The 25072-nt window shown below is 41.5% G+C and overlaps 1 protein-coding gene across 6 annotated transcripts in view; it reads right to left on the reverse strand.

Moving 5' to 3' along the window:
• The window catches only part of Sts (steroid sulfatase), a 169396-nt gene that overhangs the window by 122277 nt on the left and 22047 nt on the right, over positions 1-25072 (reverse strand). The window contains exon 1 of one of the 6 annotated variants that reach the window (XM_021246400.2): positions 8246-8476. The exons of the other annotated variants lie outside the window; for them this stretch is intronic. The gene's annotated coding sequence lies outside the window, so the exon portion shown is untranslated. Of the gene's footprint in view, positions 1-8245; positions 8477-25072 lie in introns of those variants that run through there. 6 annotated transcript variants of the gene reach the window in all.

Here is a 25072-nt window from a genome sequence, read left to right on the forward strand (position 1 = left end):
ACTGAAGGTATCAGGCACTGTTTTCTTGTCTTTGTGTTCTGTATATGCATATATTACAGCCTATTTATATAGCTTTTTCTACCAACCAGCATTTTTTTCCCTCTTTGGCAGCACTGGGGATGGAACTCAGAAGTTCATGCATGCTTAGCAAGGCTCTATCACTGGCTGACATCACAGCCTCCCACCAGCTTGAAGGAGAAGGAGTGCTGGGCCACAGCTCATCTGTTATACATATCAAGCTCTCGATAATGTGGGGGGACTGGATTGCCCCAGAATCCCATGCAAGCCAGTCAAGTGCTCTACCACTCCAGCCCCAGTAGATATTTTTGGAATAGACTTGGGGGTCACTAGTTGTGATCCACTTAACAAATCTGCCCTACCACTTGTTTCTGTAGTGGGTGAACAGTGTTTCACATTCAAATGTTTGAAATGATATTTTTGATGCATCCAAAGAATATGAAAATCGGATTTATATAAGCAAATATATAAAGAAAGTGTAATGGAGCAAAGTCATGTACATTCCCTTACATCTGATTCATGGCTATTTTGGGGCCACCGAGTCAAAACCAAGTAGACTGGTGATACTGATCACTTGGTCCCTAAAACCTGCAGATTACTGACTCTCTGCTCTGGACAGAAAGAGTTGTCCAACCTGTGATATGCAGGGACAGACAGACAAATTGAAAGTGAGTTCAGAAGAAAGCCAAGACAACATCTTTCAACTTATTAGACATTTATGCTTTAGTTGCTGAGATTTAGATCAAAAACCAGCATGTCTTCCATAATTTATTAATGTATAAATCTATTGTTTACACTTTAAAATATGAAATATAATCCTACTTGGTAAAAAATATCTACAGGAGAACATCGCGTTAGAGAAAAACGACTGCTGCATAGATTTTTGTAAATGTAGATCTTGCTTGATTGAAGGTAAGTTTCCAGCAACAATTTCAAAGGTCCCAGAAATATTATTGTCCCCCCCCCACTCCCCAGAGATGACATTTGAAACTGTAATCAATCTTCCACCAAGGCTTTTCATGTTAGATTCTTGTACAAATGGAAGCCTGTGCTGTCAAACTTGACCCGTGACACCTCTCTTTGTAGGAAGGATAATTTCGCTGGGCGAGCGCGTGTCTTTTCTCTCCAGTCAGCATGCCATCGCTTGACAAGTCTCACATTGTACAGCGGTGGGTCTGATCTGAACAATGGAGCCACCACGTGTTTGCCTCAAGGGAGATACAAATCCTCCCCACCTTTTCTTTGGCCCACACCTCCGATCTCCAGAGACTGTAAGATATTAGCTTGACCCTGGCTCTTGAGACTCTAAGCTCTCCAGCCACCACAGAGGCATGAGGATAAAGAAACATCTCTGAAGGGATGAGGTCACAATGCCTGTGCCCATGCCATCCTCACGGAGAGGCTGTACTTACAGAATGACAATGGCACAACGGAAAAATGTGAAGTCCCGTGCGCAGGAGACATTATTTCTAATCTTTTTATGAGTCCATATTTGCAGTACACAGTTTCCATTCCTTGTGCAAAATTGGTGCATGCTCATAACACATATTTATTCCTTTCTTCATCCCCGTTCCCTCCCCCTCCCTCCATCGCTTGGTCTCTTGCCCCTTTGAGAAAGCTCTACCTCCCTATTATACATCATTTCGTTCTTTATTTCTACTTTGGCTTTCTCATATAAGAGATAATTATGTGATAATTAAATCATGTGATAATGAAACTGTGTGCCTGATTTATTCCATTCAACATTATGTTCTCAAGGTGCATCCATTTTCCTACAACATAACTCATGTTGATCTTTCTTTTGTGGGTTTTTTTTTTTGTACCGAGGATTGAACCCTGGACCTTGTGCTTGCAAGGCAGGCAGCAGAACCACTGAGCTAAATCCCCGGCCCCTATGTTGATCTTTCTTTCTTTCTTTTTTTTTTTAATTCTTTTAGTTCTTTTATTGGCACATTTTAGATATACAATTCGTTTATATTTATCATTGGGTGTTTGTACCTGTACATGATATATTTTGGTTCTTATTTTTTTTTTCCCCTGTGCACCCCCTCCACCCTTCCCTATTTACAAGGATTTCATTTCCTTTTTTTTTCCTTTCTCATAGTTTTTCCTTTCCCTCTTTTCTTTTTCCCTTCCCCTCCTTTCACTCTTCCATCATTGAACCTTTTTTCCTATTTGAAATTATCAATTATTCATTTTAATCATTTTAACCCTTGTTTACACTTTCAGTTTCTCACACTAGTGAAACTATTCTGTATTTACATGTGTGTCCTATTTATTTCCCTTAAGAGTATGGCCTCGATATGCATCCATTTAGCTATAAATGACTCTAGTTTTTCATTCTTTAAGGCTAAGTAGTACTCCATTTAAAAAAAAAACACACATTTTCTTTGTCCAATTCCCAGTTGATGGGCGCTTCGGCTGCCTTCCCAGCTTTAGCTATTACAAACTGTGCCGCTATGAACATGGGTGCACATACATCACTGTGGTATGATTCTTTTAATTCTTTTGGGAAGATACCCAGCAAGGGAATAGCTGGGTCAAATGGGACCTCTAGTCCTAGTTCTTTGAGGTATCTCCATACTGACTTCCACAGTGGTTGCACCAGTCTGCACTCCCACCAACAATGGAGAAGGGTTCCTTTCTCCCCACACCCACACCAGCATTTGTTATTTGTTGATTTGATAGCAGCCATTCTTTCTGGGGTGAGGTGGAATCTCAGTGTTGTTTTCATCTGCATCTCTCGAATGACCAGTGATGTTGAACATTTTTTCATATATTTGTTTGCTGCTTTTACTTCCTTGTCTGAGAAATGTCTGTTCATTTCAGATGCCCATGTTTGAATTGGGTCTTTGAATTTGGGGGGTCTGATTTTTTTCAGTTCTTTATATATTCTAGATAGTAGTCCTTTGTCTGAAGTACAGCTGCTAAAATTTTTTTCCCATATTGTAGGTTGTCTGTTAGATTTGTTGGTGGTTTATTTTGCAGTGCAGAAGCTTTTTAGTAAGATGAGAGCCCAGTTGTTGATTCTTTCTGCTAGTTCCTGTGCTGCTGAGGTTTTGTTCATGGAGTCTTCTCCTATGCCAATGTCTTCAAGAGTTCTACCCAACTTATCTTCCAGCAAGTTTAGTGTTTCTGTCTTAATATTTATATCTTTAATCCACTTTGATCTTAGTTTAGTGCATGGTGATAGGTATGGGTCTAGTTTCAATCTTTGGCAGGTTGAAATCCAGTTTTTCCAACACCATTTATTAAATAGGCTATCTTTCCTCCAATGATGGTGGTTGGCTCCTTTGTCAAAGAAGAGGTGGCTGAGCATGTCTGGAGTTGTTTCTGCATCTTCTAATCTATTCCACTGATCCTCAGGTCTGTTCCTTTGCCAGTACCATGCTGTTTTTATCACAGTAGCTTTGTAGTATAGTTTCAAGTTGGGGACTGTGATACCCCCAGCCATGTCTCTGTTGCTTAGAATTGCTTTAGCTATTCTAGGTCTCTTATGGTTCCAAATGAATTTTTGGATTGTTTTCTCTAGTTCCATGAAGTATATTGTGGGAATTTCAATTGGCATTGCATTGAATCTATATAGTAGTTTTGGAAGTATGGCCATTTTCACTATATTGATTCTTCCTACCCAGGAGCAAGGGATGTCTTTCCATTTTCTTGTGTCCTCTTCGATCTCTTTTTACAGAGTGCTGTAGTTTTCAGTGTAGAGGTCTTTTGCTTCCTTTGTTAGATTGATTCCTAGATATTTCATTTTTTTGGATGCTATTGTAAAAGGAATTCTTTCCCTAATTTCTCTCTCAGTGAGTCTGTTATTTGTGTACAAGAAGGCCATTGGTTTTTGAGTGTTGACCTTGTATCCAGCTACTCTACTGAATCTGTCAATTAAGTCTAGAAGTCTTTTGGCGGAGTTTTTTGGGTCTTCTATGTAAAGTATCATATCATCAGCAAATAATGACAGTTTAACTTCTTCTTTTCCTATCTTTATTCCTTTATTTCTTTCTTTTTTCTAATTGCCGTGGCTAATGTTTCCAGAACTATATTGAAAAGGAGTGGTGATAGTGGGCATCCTTGTCTTGTTCCTGATTTTAGTGTGAAAGTTTTCAGTTTTTGACCATTTAGTATGATGTTGGCTGTTGGTTTTTCATAGATAGCCTTAATCAGGTTAAGATAAAGACCTTCGATTCCAATTTTCTGTAAGGTTTTTATCATGAATGGGTGCTGGATTTTGTCAAATGCTTTTTCTGCATCTATTGAGATGATCGTATGGTTTTTGTCCTTGACTCTGTTAATATGGTGTATTACATTTATTGATTTACGAATGTTGAATCATCCTTGCATCCCTGGGATAAATCCGACTTGGTCAGGGTGTACAATCTTCTTGATGACCCTCTGTATTCTGTTTGCCAGTATCTTGTTGAGGATTTTTGCATCTATGTTCATTAGGGAGATTGGCCTGTAGTTCTCTTTTTGGGTTGGGTCTTTCCCTGGTTTTGGAATCAAAGCAACACTTGCTTCCAGGAATGAATTTGGAAGTATTGCTTCCCTTTCAATTCCGTTGATGAGTTTGAAGAGTAATGGCGATAGTTATTCTCTAAATGTCTTGTAAAATTCAGCAGTGAAGCCATCTGGACCTGGGCTTTTCTTTGTTGGTAAATATTTTATTACATTTTCAATTTCACTCATTGTAATTGGGGTGTTTAGAATTTCTATATCTTCTTCATTTAACTTTGGCAATTTGTATGTATCTAGGAATCTGCCGATTTCTTCTGTGTTTTCCATTTTATTGGAGTACAGGTTCTCGAAGTAGGTATTGATGATCCTCTGGATTTCTGTTGGATCTGTTGTGACTTCACCTTTTTCATTCTTAATTGCATGTATTCGTGCCTTTTCGTTCCTTTTTCTGACAAAGTTAGCTAAAGGTTTATCAATTTTATTTCTTTCAAAAAACCAACTCTTTGATTCATTGATTTTTTTGTATTGTTCTCTTAGTCTCCATTGCATTGATTTCTGCCCTAATCTTTATAATTTCCTCTTTTGTACGAGCTTTGGATTCGTTATGCTCTTCTTTTTCTAGGAGCTTGAGGTTCTGCATTAGGTTATTTATCTGAGTTTTCTCTGTTTTTCTAATATGGGCATTCACTACTATGAATTTCCCATGTACAACTGCTTTCATTGTGTCCCATAGATTCCTGTATGTTGCACTGGCATTTTCATTTACTTGTAGAAACTGTTTAATTTCTTCTTTAATTACTTCTGTGACCCATTGGTTGTTCAAGAGGGTGTTATTCAGTTTCCATGTGTTTGTTGGGGTTTTGAGGTTTCTTATGTTATTGATCTCCAATTTTATTGCACTATCATCTGATAATATACAGGGGGTAACTTCAATTCTTTTACATTTACTTATATATGTCCTATGAGCTAGCATGTGGTCTATTCTGGAGAATGTCCCGTGTGCAGCCAAAAGAATGTGTATTCCAATTTTGTGGGGTGGAACACTCTGTAAACATCTATTAAGTCCATTTATTCAATAGCTTGGTTCAGTTCTAGAATTTCCGTGTTAACTTTTTGTCTAGATGATCTGTCTATTTGTGATAGTGGGGTACTGAGGTCCCACACTACAATTGTATTAGTGTTTATTTGGTTTTTCATGTCTATTAATATTTCTTTTGTATAGTTGGGGGCATTCATATTTGGTGCATATATATTTAGGATTGTCATCTCTTCCTCTTGTATTGTTCCCTTCACAAGGATGTAGTGACCATCTTTGTCTCTCTTAATTAGTTTTGGTTTGAAATCTACTTTGTCTGCAAATAAGATTGCTACCCCTGCTTTCTTCTGGGTTCCTGTGGCGTGGAGAACTGTTTTCCCTCCTTTTACTTTCAGTCTATGAATTTCTTTTTGAGTTAGGTGTGTTTCTTTTATACAGCATATTGTTACATTTTCCTTTTTCATCCATTCTGCCAGTCTATTTCTTTTGATTGGTAAATTGAGGCAATTAACATTGATGGTTATAATTGATAGATATTGATTTATCCTTGTCATGATGTTTTACTTTTGTTGGCTCTTTTCTTATTTTTTTCCCTTTTCCCTTTAGTGTCTTACCTTGCCTGGTGGCTTCCCTCTGTTGGGCTACATGGAGTTGTGACCTTCATTGCTTTTTTCTAGGATATTGTTTAGAATTGCTTGTAGTGTTGGTTTAGTGTTCATGAAATTTCTCAGGTGTTCTTTGTCATGGAAGGATCTAATTTCCCCATCGATTTTGAAAGATAATTTTGCAGGATACAACAGTCTAGGTTGGAAGTTATTTTCTTTTAGGGCTTGAAATACTTCACTCCGGGCTCTCCTTGATTTGAGAGTTTGTGTTGAGAAATCTGCCGTGATTCTGATGGGCTTTCCTTTGTAGGTGATTTGTTTCTTTTCTCTGCTTGTAGGATTTTGTTTTTCTGTTTTATGTCTTTTTTTGTTTTTCTATTATATGTCTAGGTGTAGATTTTTTTTGATCATGGATAGTTGGAGTTCTATATGCTTCACTTATCTGTATGTCCAATTCTCTACCTCTGCCTGGGAAGTTTTCCACTATTACTTCTGTGAACAGTTTTTTTTATGTCAATTGTGCTTTCTCCTGTTTTTTCATGGACTCCTATCAGTCTTATGTTATTCTTCTTTGCACTGTCTAGCAGCTGTTGGATTGATTTCTCATGGTCCCTTACTATTTTGAAGAAATCTCTATTTTCATGGTCTCTAACCGCGATCCTGTCTTCTATATCTGATATTCTATCTTCAGATTCCCTTAATCTGCTGTGGATACTTTCAATGGAGTTTCTGATCTCCTGAATATCTGTTTGAATCTGTTTCATGGATTCCACTTCTTTCTTATGTTGGGCAATCATGGTTTCTATTTCTTTCTTATGCTGGGCATTCCTGGCTTCCAGCATGTTTCTGAGCTCATCTATTTTTTTTTTTTACCAGTTTCTGTTCTAGAGCTTCTAATCATGTCTTTCACTCTGCTCACCATCTCTGCGGATATTTGGGAGATTATTTCTACTTTGAATTTTTCTAGACCTCATTCATCTGTTTTGAAACTTACGGTGCTATCAGTTCAGGGTGTCCAGGTGGTTGATTACCAGATTTTTGTACCTCATTTCCCCCAGAAATTGCCTTTTGTGGGGTGGAAGTCTGGGTTTGTGACTTGCTTAAATGCCTTCTCATTTTTGTTTTTGGTACTGTCCCTGGTTTAGTTCCTGGGTTGATATTATCAAGTTGTTTATTGTAAGTATCTTTGTTGATCTATTTAAAACCCTTATGGAATGATTGCTTCTCAGAGGTGTCCACCGGATATAGCTGTTCTTTAGGTTTTGAGTCTCTAATGACTCTGAGGCTATCTCATTTTCATTATACCAGGAAAGAAAACTGTTTAGATCAATCATGACACCTTAGCCTAAGTCATACAATCAGCAACACCATAGCATCAGATACCTCTTAAAGAATGACAATTTGTGGTAGTTATTAATCTATCACCTTTAGCTGTGTGACTTAAATGAAGATCAAGGACCAACCCAACATATGGTGAATAAACTCTTCAATATAACAACTTTACCCTTTGGGATGGGGAGTTAGAAGGGGTTGGGGAGGGAGGAATAGATGGGAAGAAGGATAGGGGAAGGGTAGCAGTGTGGTCAGAGGACACAGGTGAGAAGGAAAAAGAGAATACTAGGAAAATAAAGAAGAACTCTGAATGAGGACCAAAACAGGGACAAAAAGGGAAGATGAACAATGTGGGAGAGCAAGAGAGTGAGTGTAAGATAGAGAGAAAGGAAAGAGAAAAGAAAGAAGAAAAGAGAAAAAAGGTGAGAAAAACAAATATTTGCAAAGAGTAGGAAAAAATTAAAGATAAGGGGAGCAAAAGAAAAGAGAAAAAAACCAAAATAATAAAACTAATTTTGGGACTGAAAAATAACCATGAAGATGTAGGGCCTCTTTCAGGGTATGTCTCTGCTGTCACAATAGACAACGTGGGTAGCAGTGTGCAGATATAAGTCAATGAGTCTCAACAAGCTAGTCACAGACCCATGAGATTCAGGCAGATTTCTGGCTGCAAGTCCCAATTTGAGCTCCCTGTCCTCCCGTAGGGTTGAACTCTGCAGAGTTGTATTGCAGGTTCCAGCTGCCCTTCCCCTGAAGATAGTCCCGGTTCTGATAGGAGGTGAAGATGACTCCTACTTACCCAGTACAGTGGTCTGGTGGTCCGGGGTCCTCTGCGTCTTTGTAGTGTGGAACCAGGTGGCTGTACAGAGGAGTGGGGGGGGGGGTCCAGTGGATTGCTGCCGGGGCGTGGGCTGATTGGCCAAGTTCCTTGTGACTCGCGAAGTTGCTAAGGTGTCCGCAGACCTGCCTGTCTGTAGCGGGCTGATTCGGCGCGGTCCACGCGACTGGCTAAATTGCTATGGCGTCCGCAGACCTGCCTGTCTGCAGCGGGCTGACTGGGCGTGGTCTGCGCGACTGGCAACGTTGCTACGGCGTCAGCACACCGGCCTGTCTGCAGCGGGCTGATTCGGCGCAGTCCGCGCGACTGTCAACGTTGCTATGGCGTCCGCAGACCTGCCTCTCTGCAGCGGGCTGATTGGGCGCGTTCCGCGCGACTGGCCACGTTGCTATGGCGTCCGCAGACCTGCCCGTCTGCAGTGGGCTGATTCGGCGCAGTCCAAGCGACTGGCTTGTTGATCTTTCTTTATAGAAGAATAATACTACATTGTGTATGAACACCACGTTCCCTTTATGCATTCATCTGTTGATGGACATTTAGGCCATATAAACTATGAATTGTGGCGCTATAAATATGGGTATGCAAGGGTCACTGTAATATGATGTGTTTAGCTCTTTCAGGAAAACACTTAGAAGGGGAATAGCCAGGTCCAGTGGAATTTCCACTTTCAGTGTTTCGAAGAATCTCCATAGTGATTTTTTTGGGGGGGGGGCGGGGGGGAACGCACTCAGGACCTTGTGCTTGCGAGGCAGGCGCCGGAACCACTGAGCTAAATCCCTGGCCCTCCATAGTAATTTTTAAAGTGGTTGTACTAATTTACATTTGCACCAGCAGTCTAGAAAGGTTCCTTTTTCTCGCAGCCTTGCCAGCATTTTAAAATAGGATTCTAGGGATCTTCACCCAAGGGTAATTTCACCCCTTCGGAGACAAACATTTCTAGTTGTCATGACCAGGCAGGACCTAATAGTATGCAGTGGGTAGACGTCAGGGATGTTGCTAAATACACTAAGATGCACAGGAGTCCTGGGAGAGACACACATCACAGAAGATTATCAAGCTCAGCCCTCAGGCCCAAGGATGCACCATTGTTCCCAAACGTCCACAAGACCGAGAGTTAAGAATTCTGCATCAGACCAAGGATCTAATCAATATTCATTAAGATACAGAGCACACCCCCTGGCAAATAAATTGGGTAGTATGGCTACTGCGTCCGGTTTATTGGACAATCCCAGATAGCAAGTGTTCAAGCTCAGCCCCCTGTTACTTTAACATGTTGTAAGACAATAAGGCCGTTCAGATAAAAATTAAGAACCCTATTGTCTCAGTACCAGAAGACTGAAGAATATCAGGCTGTTAACTCTTCTCTGTCAGTAGGAACGCATATTCGGATTCATTTGTGAGTTCCAAAATAAGCAGCATGTGTCAATCTCCCTTCCAGGCCCTGTTTATCTATTATCCTCAAAGCAGTCCTTTGCTTGGTCACTCTTTTCATTCTCCACCATTCTCCTTGTTTCCTTTTACAAACAAGGTTCCAAGTGTACATCATTGAAAAAAATGATCTACGGCTAGAACGGGAAGCTGCTCTCCTTTGTCCGGTATTCCAAGACACACAAAGTCCTGATGACCACATGAATTTCCTAATTTGCATTTTAAAAAATTGGTCAAACTCAACTTGAACTGATACGGGGCACGACTCTAGCCTTAGCCCCCAGCTCCTGCAGCTTGTCAGTACAGCTGGCCCTCCGTACCCACGTGTTCCTCATCGGTACACCACAATACACAGAAAGAAAAACTGCATCTGCACTGAATTCATACAGACCTTTCTTCTTGGCATTATTCCCTAGAGAACACACTCTGTCAACTCTTTCCAAAGCATACACATTGTATTAGGCATTGTCAGTTATCGAGAAATGATTTAAAGGATACAGGAGGATGTATGTAGGTTTTACCTAAATACTGTGCCTTGAATTTTGGTGTCCATGGTGGGGAGAATCCAGGAACCAAAACACATAGGGAGATATCAAAGGAAGATTGTATTGTGCTGCTTTCTTGTGACTTGAAATTTAAATGTACTTTGAAAAGGTGCAAACAAAAACTTAAGGACATTCCACGAGTAAGAGCATATTCATTGGCAATAGCCCAGGACGCGTGGTCAGTAGGAAAGTCTGACTGTGGTCTGCTTTCATAGCTGTTGTACGTGAAGCAGAAGGTACAGGGGAATGGTGAGGAAATGGAAAGACAAACTGTTGAAGTTTGACTGATTAGGTTGCTGCGAAGTGACCAATCTTTCTCTTCGTCTGGGACTGAAGAGTTGCAGTTTTCAAACTGGGACAGTCCTGGGCATACTTGGGTGGATCTGACATCAGATTTACTCATGAAAGACCCCAGAGTATCCACGACGACTCTGCACAGAGAACATCCCTGGTGGATACTGTGGTGCAAGCAAAGACCTGTGCTGACCTTAGTCATCTTCCTCCCCCTGCTTCTGGTCACACTCACGGGCGGCCAGCACTTAGCCACATCTGCCTCTCCTACTGTCCTTTGGTCAAGAGAGTAGCCTCTCCTAAAGTGACATCATCGCCCCCACGGAGCAGCCCAAGACGATGGATAATCATCAAAGCTGTATCTCTCTTTCCTCAACATGGGACAACCAGAGGGACTTTCCAAGCTGCAGAGCTCACTCGCAAGTGGACTGAGGTAGGTGTGGCCATCATGGCCACACAACCAACCGCTTGGTTCATTCTTCTTGCCTTATTCCTCTACAAGTGTTGATCCTCAGAGTACATTCCCCAAAAGACCTCCTGAGCATGGCTTACATCTCAGAATCTATTTCCCGTGAGTCAACATAAACTGCTATCTGATTAAAACAACAACAACATACAGCTCCTATCCTGGATAAATATCAAAACGTCCGTTTGTGCATGTGTGCAGGGGGTTCAATCAGGCTGAAATACTAAGGGTGGGTCAATGCTTCTGGCAAACGCAAGATAGGTTTGTCAGGAATTGGAAAAGTCAACTTGCATGATGACAGCAATGTGAACTTCACATCCCTATCCATGCAAATATTAACAATTTCCCAAGAAGTAGTCTACCAATCAGTGGTCACTAGAGAAACATATTCAATGGAAGCTACACAAATATATAAGAAAGTGCAAGACTGGCTTACAGTACCACCCACAGTCAGATGTGGAAGGGTTCCAGAGGACTGTCTGCACACTGGATATCCGAGGGATCACCTCAAAGGTGTGGAGCTCACTGTAGTGAACTCCTCTGAGAGTCTGTATCAGGAGGCTGAAGGGTCTGCGCTGGAAGGCTGAAGATGATGTCCAAGGGAAGGTGAAGATGGGAGCTCCTCCAAAGAAACAGAAGTGAGCCTTCCTTCTCCTTTGTTTCCCTTGTATACCGTTCAGGTGACTGCTGCCCTAGGGTGGCCCTTCTGTCTTCAGTGAATCCTCTCAGCCATACTCAGAACTATGCTGATTTGATTTAGTCAGTCGTTTCTTACACAAGTTGGCACAATCAGTTAACTATCATGTAGTCTCTGAGTAAATCAATCAACAGCATATCAACAAATAGCAGTTAAATGGGACACAAAACCATTTAATAACAGAGTTTCTGGCAGTCTCCTTCCTCACACCACTTCCTCCTCTTCCACCTTCTTATCCTCCTCTTCCTCTTCCTTTTCTCTTCCTCCTCTTCTTCCTCCTCCTTCTCTTTCTCCTTGTTCTTCGAAATGGAATGTTCTCTGTTCCTTTTCTCAATATGAAATCTATAACGTGACGTTTTGACTAAGGCATTTAGTTTTCCATGAAGGGCAATTCCATATTGTTAGGCTTGCTGTGTATGGAGGAGCATGAGGACAATAGTAATGATGTTAGTGATAGAATTGTGAATACAACTCATACAACAGGAGTCACCAATGATGGCTATTGTCTGTTTTTGTCAATAAAGTTTTAATGTAAGACAGTCATAGCCTCTGCAGTCTATGGGGACTTTTGCATCACAACTACAGAGTTGGCTGTAGGATGTGTGATTGCTGGGAGCCATTCTACATAATTTTGGGGAAATCATTTCACAATTAAATTATGGTTAAGCCTAATCTTCTTGCCTACAGCCCGGCCATAACATGCTGAAACATAACTCCATTTTCACCTCTGGCCACAGCTGAGACCTCGATGGTCCCATGATTCTGTGATGCTGAAGGGCAAGATTACATCAGTTAAAGACATCTTGGTTCCTTAAGAACCAAGTAGTAAGAGAAAGGTTTAACCTGGGGAGGGACAAATCCCTTATTAGACTATCTCATCCCACCTGCTGTTGTAAGAACATCTTTGCTCATCTTACCATCCTAGTCAACATAAGCCTCTCATCAACCTAAGATTCTCATCAGCATAAGAGCCTCATGGTCATAGGATTACCACTACTCTCCGAGACATCTGATACTTCCTCTGAATATAAGATCCTTGTCAATTTAGGATTATCACAGCCCTCTGAGTCATCTGTTACTCCCTATGAACCCAATAAATAGTGTCAAACTCAAGGTGTATTCGTCTTTGCTGCCCAGAGCAGCATTAATCAGGCCCAGAACCTAGCTTCTTCTCCAAGTCTCCTTTCCTGTCTTTATTCTTTAATTCACCTTGTGCTATAGTGGCTCACAGGAGGCCAGGACACACTTCAGGGGTTCTGATAACATCCCCTTTCCCTGTTCCCTACATGTGAGGATTAAAAAATATATATTTATTATGCTGCCTGTACAGAAAATGTTTGTCACCTGCTCACCTAAATGAAAAGATCTATTAATTGTCATAACTTCTTATTCTTAAGACCAGCAGTCATCTGTTAATGGAAGAAGTCTTCTAAAGGGTCCTCTGTCACATTACAACATGTCCTTGGAAAATGTGTTCCCTGACACATTTTCAGGTATGACACTATGATAGCTAGGTTGGCCCTGATATGATTTTTTTCTCAAAGGTACGTGAGTATCCAGAGGTCATGAACATAATGCATACTGCAGGTATGTATAAGGGTCATGAACATAACATTAAATGGTATTTATTTAACTTTTATTGAATTTAACTTTTACTGAACTTTAATTTCTTAGGAATAGGAAGTAGGCAGGGTCTATCATTGTAAATATTGATATTTGGTAGATGCTAAAAACTTGTGTTTCCCAGGATTGTGAAAATACAGTGAATTTAATCAAAGAGAGTGTCAAGATGTCACCCTATACATGAAGAACAACTGGAACTATCAGATGGAATCTGAGATTCAAGTTTCTAATTCACAGATTCACAGTTCCTTTTTTAACAGAGCAACTTGTTAACTGGCAGTAGAAGATGAGAAAAAAAATTCCATGTGGCATTTCTTCATTTTTCTTGGTGGAGACACAGTCATGTGGCAGGAAGGTCAGCTGGCATTATTGAAAAACCACAATGGAAATTGCAAGAATTTTTAGTACCTGAGCTTAATTATAAAACAGCACTAATGACTGAAACATAGCTGAATTCAATTTTGTGTGTCACTCAATTTTATGACTCATCAAAAAGTCCCCAAACCAGGCGTGGCTGTGCATACTGTAATCCCAGCTCCTTAGAAGACTGAGTGAGGTAGGAAGATCACAAGTTCAAGGCCAGCCTGATCACTTAGCAAGAGACTGTCTCCAAATGAAAAATAAAAATGGCTGGGGATGGAGCCTGATGCAAAGACCTGCACTGAGTCCCCAGGATTGGAGGAAAAAATAGGAAGAAAGAAAAAGGCAAAAAAATGGGATGCTGGCCCAATGAGAAATAAAAAATTTCCAACTCAGAATTCTGTCTGATGCTTTCCCTTCCCTGTGGCTTCATCTCCCATGTGCCAAAGGAGCAGACTTGTGTTCACTTAGGCACTTACCCATTTGGCTGGGTGCAAATGAAGACTTGTTACTTGCCTTCAATTTAGGTGAAGGCCATTGCCGTTTGCAAAGGAACACTCGGTGATGAGATATTTCAAAACCAAAAATGAAAGGTTATTTCTCACACTGGACAATTCTTTTTCACAGGGTGCAAAAGAAAATGGCTTTATTTGCAAACGTACATTGGTATTGCAATTATTGTGCAATATCGTGAACCATAGCAAGCACAGAACAGAACCCTAGATCTGGAATCAGCAAAGCTGAAGCTCCAAGGTGTGGTCTTAGGGGAGTGAGTTTGCTCCTGTCTCCCTAACCCAACTGTGTAATTCTCTCTACGCATGCCACATCACCATCTTCTCACTTCCTTCATCCCCAAAGCTTTGGCATAGCAGGGAAGGAGGTGTAACTAAATGTTTCAGGGGTTGACTGTTTAAGTTTGTTGTACAGTGAGTTCTGGAGGTGTCATCCAAGGAAGTAGGAAATGCCTTAGGGCTTAAGTGTAACACAGACATACCAATGAATAGTCCTACAAAGGTATGTCTTATGTATATCAACATGTATACTTATGAAAAACTAAAAGGTCAAGTAAACTCTATGCTTATACGTGGCCACTGGTCCTCCTTGAGATTCTTTGGTTAAGAGATTCATTGCTCAAATCTTGGCCACTGTTGCAATATGACATTCTCTCTGCATGTCTTCACTTCCTCTGTGAGTGCTGGCCTGTGAGTTTCATTTCTTCCTTCTCAAAAGAATACCTATCACACTGGACGAAGGGCCTCCCTCACTCCACTCTTCTCCTGACTTCTTACGACTCTTCTGTGACCTTTTCTTAACTTCATGTCTCCTGTGGCCTGAATACAGTTTATCCCTTCCCACACACATGTTGAAGTTTAATGCCCATCTTGGGATATTACCCAGTGAGGCCTTCAGAAGATATCGGGACTCTGCCCTCATAATTGATTCACACATTCCTCCTATTAACAGATACCTGGATTAGTAGGTTAAGGGCTTATCTCAGGAGTAGATTTGCTGTGAAAGCCACCAGGGTTAGGTAACACACATGCTCCTTGTCTCTACTTGTGGACTGCCAGCAAGAACCCCATCATCAGATAAGGACTCCTGACCTTCAGCTTCTGGACCCATGGATCAAAGAAAAGTTTTTCACTTAATTAGTTACCCAGAATGTGAGATGCTGTTCTTGGCAACAGAAAACAGAATGAGTCAAGGGTTTACCTTACTCCAACGTGACCTTGCCTTAACTTTAGTAGTTATCTGTGAAACAAGCTTGTTTCCAATCAACTAAGGTCACATTTCAAGGTTCTGGGGATGACACTGGTTTTCTCTTGGGGGAGGGAGTCAACCCAAGGCATGCAGCTTCTGTAAGGATGGATGGGGGTCCCCTATTCATCCCCCTGGAGGCTCAGGACCTCAGGAACTGAAGAACTGGAGCTGATATAGAGCTCAGGGTTGTCACAGAGATTCTCATTTCCTCCCTGTCTCAAACAAGGACCCAAAATGAACACCAGGAAGGGTACAAAGTCTATGTACATGTATTTGTTTTTCTGAGAACTCTCCCATCCAATCTTTTACCCTACTTTCTATGAACAGATTGTATTTGTGAAAAGACCACTTTGGCTATTACAGGTAAAAGCTCTGCCAGTTCCAAGGTCAGAGTTAGAGCTCAGATCATCCTTGATTCTATTCCAAAAGCTATGCCATAGCTAGGGCCTCACTGAAGGTGAAGGTCACCCTGGGGTAGTATTATTCACGAGCAGGGTCAGTGGGGTGGGATTCCAGAGATCCCAGCACGCAGCACTTGACAACAATGCCAGTAGGTAGCTGACACCCAACGCATGCTTATATGCAATCGCTGTACGTCTTCTCTTCTCTCTTCCACTGGACACTGACAGTATAAGGTAAATGCTATGTGAGTAGCTTTTATACTGTATTGTTTATGAAACAATGACAAGAAAAACGCCTGCACATGTTCAGTAGAGGCCTAACTACATTCTACCTATAGTTAGCAATGTAACTTCTTTCTTTTTTGGGTATGTAGCATCCACAATTGGTTATATACTGGATAGGTGACCCGTAAGGTATGAAAGGCTAAATAAACCTGCTTCATTAAAAAATATATATCATCAGAGAAGAGGAAAAATACTATAGTATTCAACAGCACAGGAGAGAGATTATAGATAAAAAAAAAAACTATTTTATAAAGAACTAGAAGAGTGCAAAGGTCTCCACCATAAAGCAATAAAAACATTGGTCTTCAAATACCTAACATTCCATGCCAAAACTGCAAATGTACTGAAGTATCAAATATTTCTAGAACTTGAAAAGCAAAAATGGTTAGCTGGCACTTTCAGTTTCTGAATGCACCACGGGATGGAGTTCACATCCTTGATTGAGTAGACTTGGTGGTTCTGCCTGCCAAAACCAGTATGGTTTCCTTCACGGGCATTAAACACCCCTCCCTTTAACACAGCACATACAAACTATGGGAGTGGCAAAGCTGCCACTCAAGAGAAATGGCTCTGGGCTTTCCTCACTAGTCACCGGTTGATAAGTGGTGTCTGACTTATGAGAGCAGTTTGTCAACTTTTGAGTGTGGATTTTAAAAAGTGACTTTGAAAAAAAATTCATAATTACTTGCTTTCCATGCAAAATTATCAATGCTGGGTAGCTGGGAGAATACATGGAGCTTGCTAGCTCTCTCAGGGGAGGATGACTTTTATAAATTACCTAATATTTGATTCCCCCCTCCCTAAATGCAATCACCTTCATTAAATTCACACCTAGAGAGGATCTCAGGTCTCTAAGACTCACAAACCATGTTCCCTTCCCCAAGGAGCAGAAAATAGGAGGAGACAACATCTATTTTTTTATTTTTTTTAAATGAAGCTGTAGTAGACAAGTAAGAATTATATACATGTGTGGTGTGTGTGACATTCCGATACAGGTATACATTCTGAAATGGGTGAATCAAGCTAATTAACATCCATCTCCTCAGGGACTTATTTTCTGCATCTAGAACATCTCAGCAGTTTTGAGGACTACAGTATGGCATTCCCAACTCCTAATAACCATGTTGTATCAGGGTTGAGTCAAACTTACTTCTCCGTCAAAACTTTCACCTTTTGACCAACACTGTCCCTATCCCTCCACCTCGAGCCTCGGCCCTTGGCAACCACCACTCTACACTCCGTGTCTTAGCAGTTCCTGGAGTGAAAGTTCTGAACCTTTTAGACATGGCTGGCCATTATGGCCAACAAATATGGCCGGTCATGAGAGCCAAGAGATATGGCCGGTCATGATGGCTGATGGGTAATTAATGTTAGATACTTTATAGTTATAAAGAAATGGCTGTAACAGATGGCAATGTTGGTGTTTCCTGTTGTCTCATGGACTGTTGATTTTCAAACTAGAGAATAATTGTGCCACACAGGAAGATCCACAGAATATGGAAGAACTCAAAGATGAAGGACCTGGGAAATCCAGTTATGACTTTCTTGAGAAGTATGAGAGGAAAAAGAAGGAGAGAAAATTCAGGAGAATGTTTTACTCAAAAGGATTTAGAATAGAAAGAATTTTGCAGGAAGTCATCCCTTCATAATGGTGACAGACTGCAATGAGGAGCCCAACCAAGGGAGTAAGATGAAGGACAACAGGCGTGCTAGTCAGCTTTCCATCCCTATGACAAAATAACTGACATAAATTAACTTGAAAGAGGAAAGTGTTATTTGGGTTCACTGTTTCAGAGGTTTCAGTCCATGGTTGGCTGGTTCCGAGGCAGAAATATCATGGCAGATGGGAATGGTGGAGGAAAGATGCTCACATTATGGAAGTCAGGAAGGAAGAAGGGAAAAAGGAAGGGAGGGAAGGAGAGAAACAGAAAGAGAGAGGGAGGAGAGAAGGGGAAAGAGGAAGAAGGAGGAGGAAAAGAGGATGGAGAAGGAGAAAAGCAAAAGAAGGGAAAGAAGGAGAGGAATGGAAAGGAGGAGGAGGGAAAGGGAAGAAACAGAAGAAGGTGAAGGAGAATGGAAGAGGAAAGGGAAGAGGAAGGAGAAGGAGGACATGGAGAAAGGAAGAGGAAGAAAAAAAGGAGGAAGAGGAAGATGTGGAGGAGAAGGAAGAGAAAGAGGATCAGGAGAAGGAGGAGGACAGAGACACTGTGCTGGGAAGCTTTCTTCGCCCACCTTTGTTCAAATCACCTTTCTGGCTGGGACCTTCACGTTCAGAGTAGTCCCCCCCCTCAGCTTGCTGTCCCACTTGCCAAGTATCTCTGGAAACAGCCCTCCTACAGTCACTCCTAAAAGTATGCCTTACTCATCCCCTTGACGATTTTCAATCCATTCAGTTTGACAATTGAGATTAATCATTGGGACAGAGGAAGACACCATGGGGCCAGCTGGACCCACAGTGGCCCCAGCTCCATGCCAACAGGTGCCAAGTAAGAGAAACCATCAGCAGCTCAATTTCTTTACTGCATCTGTAGCAAGACATCTTTTCCTCCAACTGAGCTCAATTTAAAACAATCAAATGAACACCAAAAGACAGCATCATTGAATGGAGTTGTCCCTCTCAGCACGGAAGCTCAAGAAGCTCACAAAAGGAAAGCACTTATTTATATTTTCTTGCTAATGCCCAATTAGGATGAAGAAACAGCTGGTTTTATTTATGCGGTCTGTGTTAACAGAACTCATTTACCACACAATAAACTTTGCTTCTCCCTGTATCCACTGGGTGTCCCTGAATTGATGCCAGTTTGTCAACCACAGCCAAAAGTCTCTGTTGTACAATATCAGTACGTGGGAAGAGAGCAATAAGAGTTCATGTTCTCAGTTATTTCTTTTTTCTTTTTTTTGGTACCAGGAATCGAACTCAGGTCCTTATGCTTGCGAGGCAGGCAGTGGCACCACTGAGCTAAATCCCTGACTCTCAGTTATTTCTTTATGTATTCTTTTTTTTTTTTTTTTTTTTTGGTACTGGGGATCGAACTTGGGTCCTTGCGCTTGTGAGGCAGGCAGCCAAACCACTGAGCTAAATCCCCGGCCCCAGTTATTTCTTTATGAATGGAGCAAAATCATTTGTATGATATTTTGTGTAATTATAATTTTGTATATAATATATAAAATTATTTGTGTGATAATAATAATACCATTTTAGCAAAAACCGTTACTGATTATTTACCGATTCCTGAATTGTTGTGTTGCCCAAAGGTTCTGATCAAGGTCCTCGCTCACAGTCTACACCAATGGAAACCAAGTATGTGTGACAGAATAAGGGCCCCAGAGACATCCTCACCCTGACCCCATGATCCTAAGAATATGTTTCTCCCTCTCAGGCACAACAGCCTTTGCCCAGGTGGCTAAAAGAATCATCTGAAGATGGGGAAATTATCCTGGATTATCCCAGAGAAGCAAGGGTAACAGTTTCCATGGTCAGATGAAGTTGATTTTTAAAAGAATATGATATACATTGCAAAAAAAAAAATTGTTCTCCCAGGCACAAAAATGGGGCGATTGTAGATTAAAAAGAGTTTTGCATAAAATGAGTCCAAGGAGAAGCCAATTAAAATAGTGTAAGCTACTGGTTTCCAAATGGGGTTTTACCTGTTCTTGGAGATACCAGATTTGTTAGTGGAGTAAACCAACGATGCTCTGTGGGGAGTCATTTCCACACCTTTAACATCCTTTAGCTTTTGCCCCCAAACCAACCTGCCTGGGGATGCTTGGTTTTTAAAACTGATTTCTCAAATCCACTTCTTTTATAATCACCCTTCCAGTTTCCCACACATCTTGCCTTGGGCTGGGGAAGCCTGGTGGAAAGCCTGAGTGGCAATTTGAAACTTCATTATGGATGGGAAATTGGTCAAGTCCATCAAAGGGTGAGTTTGCTAGGAACCTGGAAAGAAATCAAGGCCTCTCACCACAGAAAGGGCTGGGGTGGTCAAAGGTCATGCTTATTCTGTGCATCTGAATAGGACGCTGTTGTTAAAGGTCCTAAGGACTGGCTGATAGGCCGCAGTTGTGGAGATAGAAAGGGGGTCAAATGAAATGGTATTTCATTCAGATGGGTGACTAACTGGATAAAGGCATGGGAGATGGATGTTAATGCTCCCAGCGGGTAGACCAGAAGACAAGGACACCGTTAGTTGAGGGAACTTTTCGGGTGTCAGCCTGATGCCTCATGTGGAAATTTCTACAACACTTAACTCTGTTTCATGCACTAAATTATTTAAAAGACTACATAACTTTCGCCTCCTGCCTTGCAAGCTCAAGGTCCCAAATTCAATCCCCAGTACCAAAAAAAAAAAAAAAACCCAAAAAACAAAAGACTACATAATATTACCTTTAGTCTATATGTATAAGGTATAAATGAAACAGAAATAAATCTTGTGCTTAGACTTGGGTCCCAACCCAAAGATATCTCATTGTGTATATAAAAATATTCCAGAGTTCAAAAGCAAAATCTGAAATGCCTCTGCTCATGAACATTTTGGATAAAGGATTCTCAACGTGCATAATCTAGAATCATGGCATTTATTTCCTTCTCATTTTACAGCAGAGGAAACTGCTTTACAGTATATCTTAGTCCTTGAGCCATTCTCTACTCAGAGTCCCCATCCAGGAGATACTATCTGTATTTTTATCTGAACAACTCAGAAAATCTAGTTTGCCAAACCCCAACACACATTGGACAGTGCTGCTCATTTACTATTACAGATTTTAAAATCGTATGGCTATTTCTTCCTGGATTCAATCACTGAGTCTTCAGCAGCCAATTCATCCTTGTTCATCACAGTCCTTTTCAAAGCAATATCTGAGCTGCGGGATGAAGTTTCCAGAAAGAAACGAGTCTGCTGGATATTAGGCTTTGAGCTGAGCGAGATTTCCCATGGATGCCCTGTAGCTACAACTCTCCCAGCACCAATAGATTGGGGCTCTGTATCAATTTTCTCGCTGTATGTAAGAGCTCATTATTCATTGTCTGGACCAGACCTGAGGGGCTACGGGATATTCCCCAATCACATCACTCTGGATTTTCTTTCTCTTTTAAAAACCTTTATGCAACAATCGTGCACACCATTCTGTGTCTCGATTTAGAGCTTTGTTATGGTCATTTTTTTTTTTAAAAACAATGGTGTGACTTGCCAATATTCTGTATGTCTCCCTTACTTTACCATGAACTACGTCTCATTGAATTACTATGCATGTGTTCAAATGATAGCAGCCAGAGAAACAAAATAATGACAGATGTTGGCTTACTATAATAAAGGAAATATTCCTGAGGGCCTCTTGAATTCTTAGAAAAATGACCATCATTAGAGGTGAGGAGAGATTGGGCAGCAGAAGAGAGGTTTGCATGACTTACTGTCAATGCATATCACAGATTAGCACTAAAAAAGAGAGATGGGATAGAGATTCACACAACGTGGACTTTGTATTTCCCCGTGTCTGAAGGAGTCAGGCCTGGGCCCTTCAAGATAACCAATATAACGTCATACATGAGAGGGAGATAATCCGAGGGTCATCAAAAGCCCAGGAGGAAGGGGACAACACTCACAGGTCCTGAGATGAAGGAAACCTGATGACATCTACAAGAATCTGCCTCTTGAAGTCTGCACAGGCAGCGGCGAGGGGCAAAGTTTTTCACAGGATGGTGGATAAAGGGTCTCGATGGGGTGACGGGCGTGTTCTAAACCTGATTTACAATGATGCTCGGCCAATCTCATAATTTAATAAAAGCCACAGAATTATACAACTGGGTGAATTCAATGAAATGGCAACCAAACTTTGAAAAAGTTGTAAACATGTTTCTCATCAAAGTCACCGACCGAGAAACAAGAAAATGGAACTCTACGTACATACTAGATTACACTTTTTAAGGTGGAGAGATTGTAAACTCAAGTTGGATCTTAACATGTTTCATTCTCTCCCTCACCCTTTTTCTTTTCTTTCTTAAAAAATTTTAAAGTAGGAATTAATCTCAGTGCCTTCACAGTGAGCTGCACCCCAGCCCCTTTTATTTATTCATTTATTTTTATTTCTGACACAAGATGTCGCCGAGTTGTCCAGGCTGCATTCAAAATGGGGATCCTTCTGCCTCAGCCTCTCAAGAGTGTTGGGATTACAGGAGAGGGCCACCATGTCAGCTTATCCTTTTTCTTTCTTTGTGTTAAATGTACAGTTGTTGATGGCACTGAATTTTCTCCTATTGGCCACGGAGGTCAACAGTCTACCTTATGCTGATCTGAGTGAAATCCTATTAAAATACGGGTTACTATACACAGCCCAGGGAAAATATATGGCCGCCTCTGACAGTAGATGCTTCCATGCACAATGTCCCAGCTGGTCTTCAGGGCAGACAGGAGAAGGTGCAGTCACTTTCAGGGTGGTGGGAATATTTTCCAGGTGACACTGACACTCAGAACCTCCTACCAGAAACAGAAGCCTCGTAATCAAAGTCTCTGTCCTTCTTCTCCCCTCCTGTTTCTCACCCTACAACCTCCATAAGGCAAGCCTTGGAAACTAGAATTCCAGGTAAAGACATCGTGTTACAGGGATCTGTGCACGGCCATGTGTACAGCAGCACCACTCCTAACAACTAAATCTTGGAAGCAGCCTGTATGTCCATCAGCAGATGACTGGATAAAGAAAATGTGGTGTTTACACACAGTGGACTACTACTCTTCCCTAAAGAAGAATGCATGACTCATTTGTAGGAAAATGGATGCACATTCAGACCATAATGTTAAGTGAATTAAATCAGACACACAGGCTTAAATACCACGTGCTTTCTCTTATATGAGCAACCCAAAGTATAAATAAAAGAGCAAACGAAAAGGTCATAGGGAATAGGGGGATAGATTTTTCTCAAAGAAATGGAGGGAGAGGAAGGGAGAGGAGGTGAAGGGGATGAAGACAGGAACTAAGATGCCCTGTTTGCATGAACCAACTCCATACAAGGAACATGAACATCATGTACTGCAAACATGAACTCATAAAGTGACACACTAATTAAAAAAGAAAAGAAACCAGAATTCTCTTCACCAAAGCACCTGCTAGAAACCAGAGCCTTTTTTCCCCAAACCAGCCAAAAATCTTCAAGTATGTCTCTTACTTCCTCCCACTTTTTGTGCAAAAGCTGGTGCTGCAGGAACTCTCCTCTTCACCCTGCTGGATTTTAGGTCCTAAGGCCTCCGACTCCAGAAAGGGCCCTTCCTCCTCTGCCCCATACCTGCGCGGAAGAAATACCGTGCGGGGGAAGCCAGGAGGCACTGAGCAGGGGTCCCCGGCTGCTGGTCTTCCGTCCTCCACTGGTGATTACTGGCTCGGACTCCTTTCGTCCAGTCCTCTTTGAGCATAGCTGCCCATGCCTCCTTGGACCTAAGCATGAGGATGTGCAGATCACCCTGTATCTTTGGGATGCAAGTACTTCTATGTCATGTCTACTGGGCAGCGTTCCATTGCTGGGACAAAATACCTGACACAACTTAAAGGGGGAGGGGTTTATTTGGCTCAGTTTTAGAAGCTTGAATCCATGCTCGTGTGGCTCCAGGGCGGAAGTGTCAGGGCGGAAGGGCGTGACCCCGCAAAGCTGCTCCGACGGTGAGGCCCGAAGTTGCGCTGGTGAGCAACACCAGAGAAGAAAGGGGCCTGGGACCAGGTATTGTCCCCAGTGTCGTACCCCATGGCTCACCTGGACACATCTGGAAGGGGTTTTACTAATCCCACGGCTACCTCTCAAGCCAGTCAAGTTGGTGATCATCAAGACAGACCATGACATCATATACAGCTATGACTAAACGAATCTCTTATGCTTTTCTCTTGTCCATCCATCTTTCGTTGGGAGAGTATCTACCGTGGTCCTTCGGATGGGCAGGAAAGAGATCATCTGGCAAAAGAGAGACCCTGAGTTGCAATGACCTTGACCAAGTCCCGAGAAAGTCACTCAGAATGGAGGACAGGCAGGGTTGATAGAAGCCAATGTCTCAAGACGAAGGTCAGAAGACGAGGGGAGAAACAAGAAAGACAGAAGCAACAGAGTTTGGTTCACATATTAGAAAAGGATGGAGAGCTGGGGAATGACTGAGGTCCAAGTTCACCAATGGATCAAGCTGAATCCAATCCATACGCTCAGATGGAAGTGGACAGGTCAGGGAGTGATGTATCTCAGGTATCTGTGGACACCCAGGAGACACACAGTGCTGTTTATGGCCCCTATTTTAAGTGTAAACACCCGATGCTCTTAGAGACCATCAACTGACCATGGTTATGGTTTTTGGTGAGATGTACAAGGAGACCAATATCTTCAAGATTATTCCCATCGTACTTGCCACTACCTTCTCCTCTTCTTCCTTCTCTTACTACTTCCTCTTCTCTCTTCTTTCTTCTCTTTCCTCCTTTTTCTCCTCACCTTTCTTGTAATATATTTAGGGGGGCAAACTGTAGAATCATTACTTGATTTTGAGTGCAGAAGCATTACTTATGGCAATGCAGAAAAGTGTACAAAAAAATCAATCTATTTTAATTTTCTATTACAGAGTGTAGCTACACTGTTCTGGTAAATATTTAGAGTAAGTTCAGAAGATAAACACTTAGAAATACTGGGTTGAATTATTTTGACTGCCATCATATACATCTGTGAGTAAAAGCACATAGAAACTCACGGTGTAATGAGATAAAATAGTATCTTTCAATTTAGAATAAAAATGTTCGTGCTACATGTCAGAGCCTAAAACAGAGAACTGGTCATGTAATGGCGGAGGGTTTTAATCAAAACATATTTTCATTGCAGACAAGTTGTGAAGAGTAAATGCTAATTATCTCCAAGCAAAGCAACTTAAATTCAATTATTGTCATAACGTAAGCATAAAGGGGACTGAAAGCCCT

Source organism: Heterocephalus glaber, unplaced genomic scaffold (assembly GCF_053883595.1).
Source record: "Heterocephalus glaber isolate CG9 unplaced genomic scaffold, H.glaber_assembly_v1.0 deba00001072, whole genome shotgun sequence".
Taxonomy (NCBI): domain Eukaryota; kingdom Metazoa; phylum Chordata; class Mammalia; order Rodentia; family Bathyergidae; genus Heterocephalus; species Heterocephalus glaber.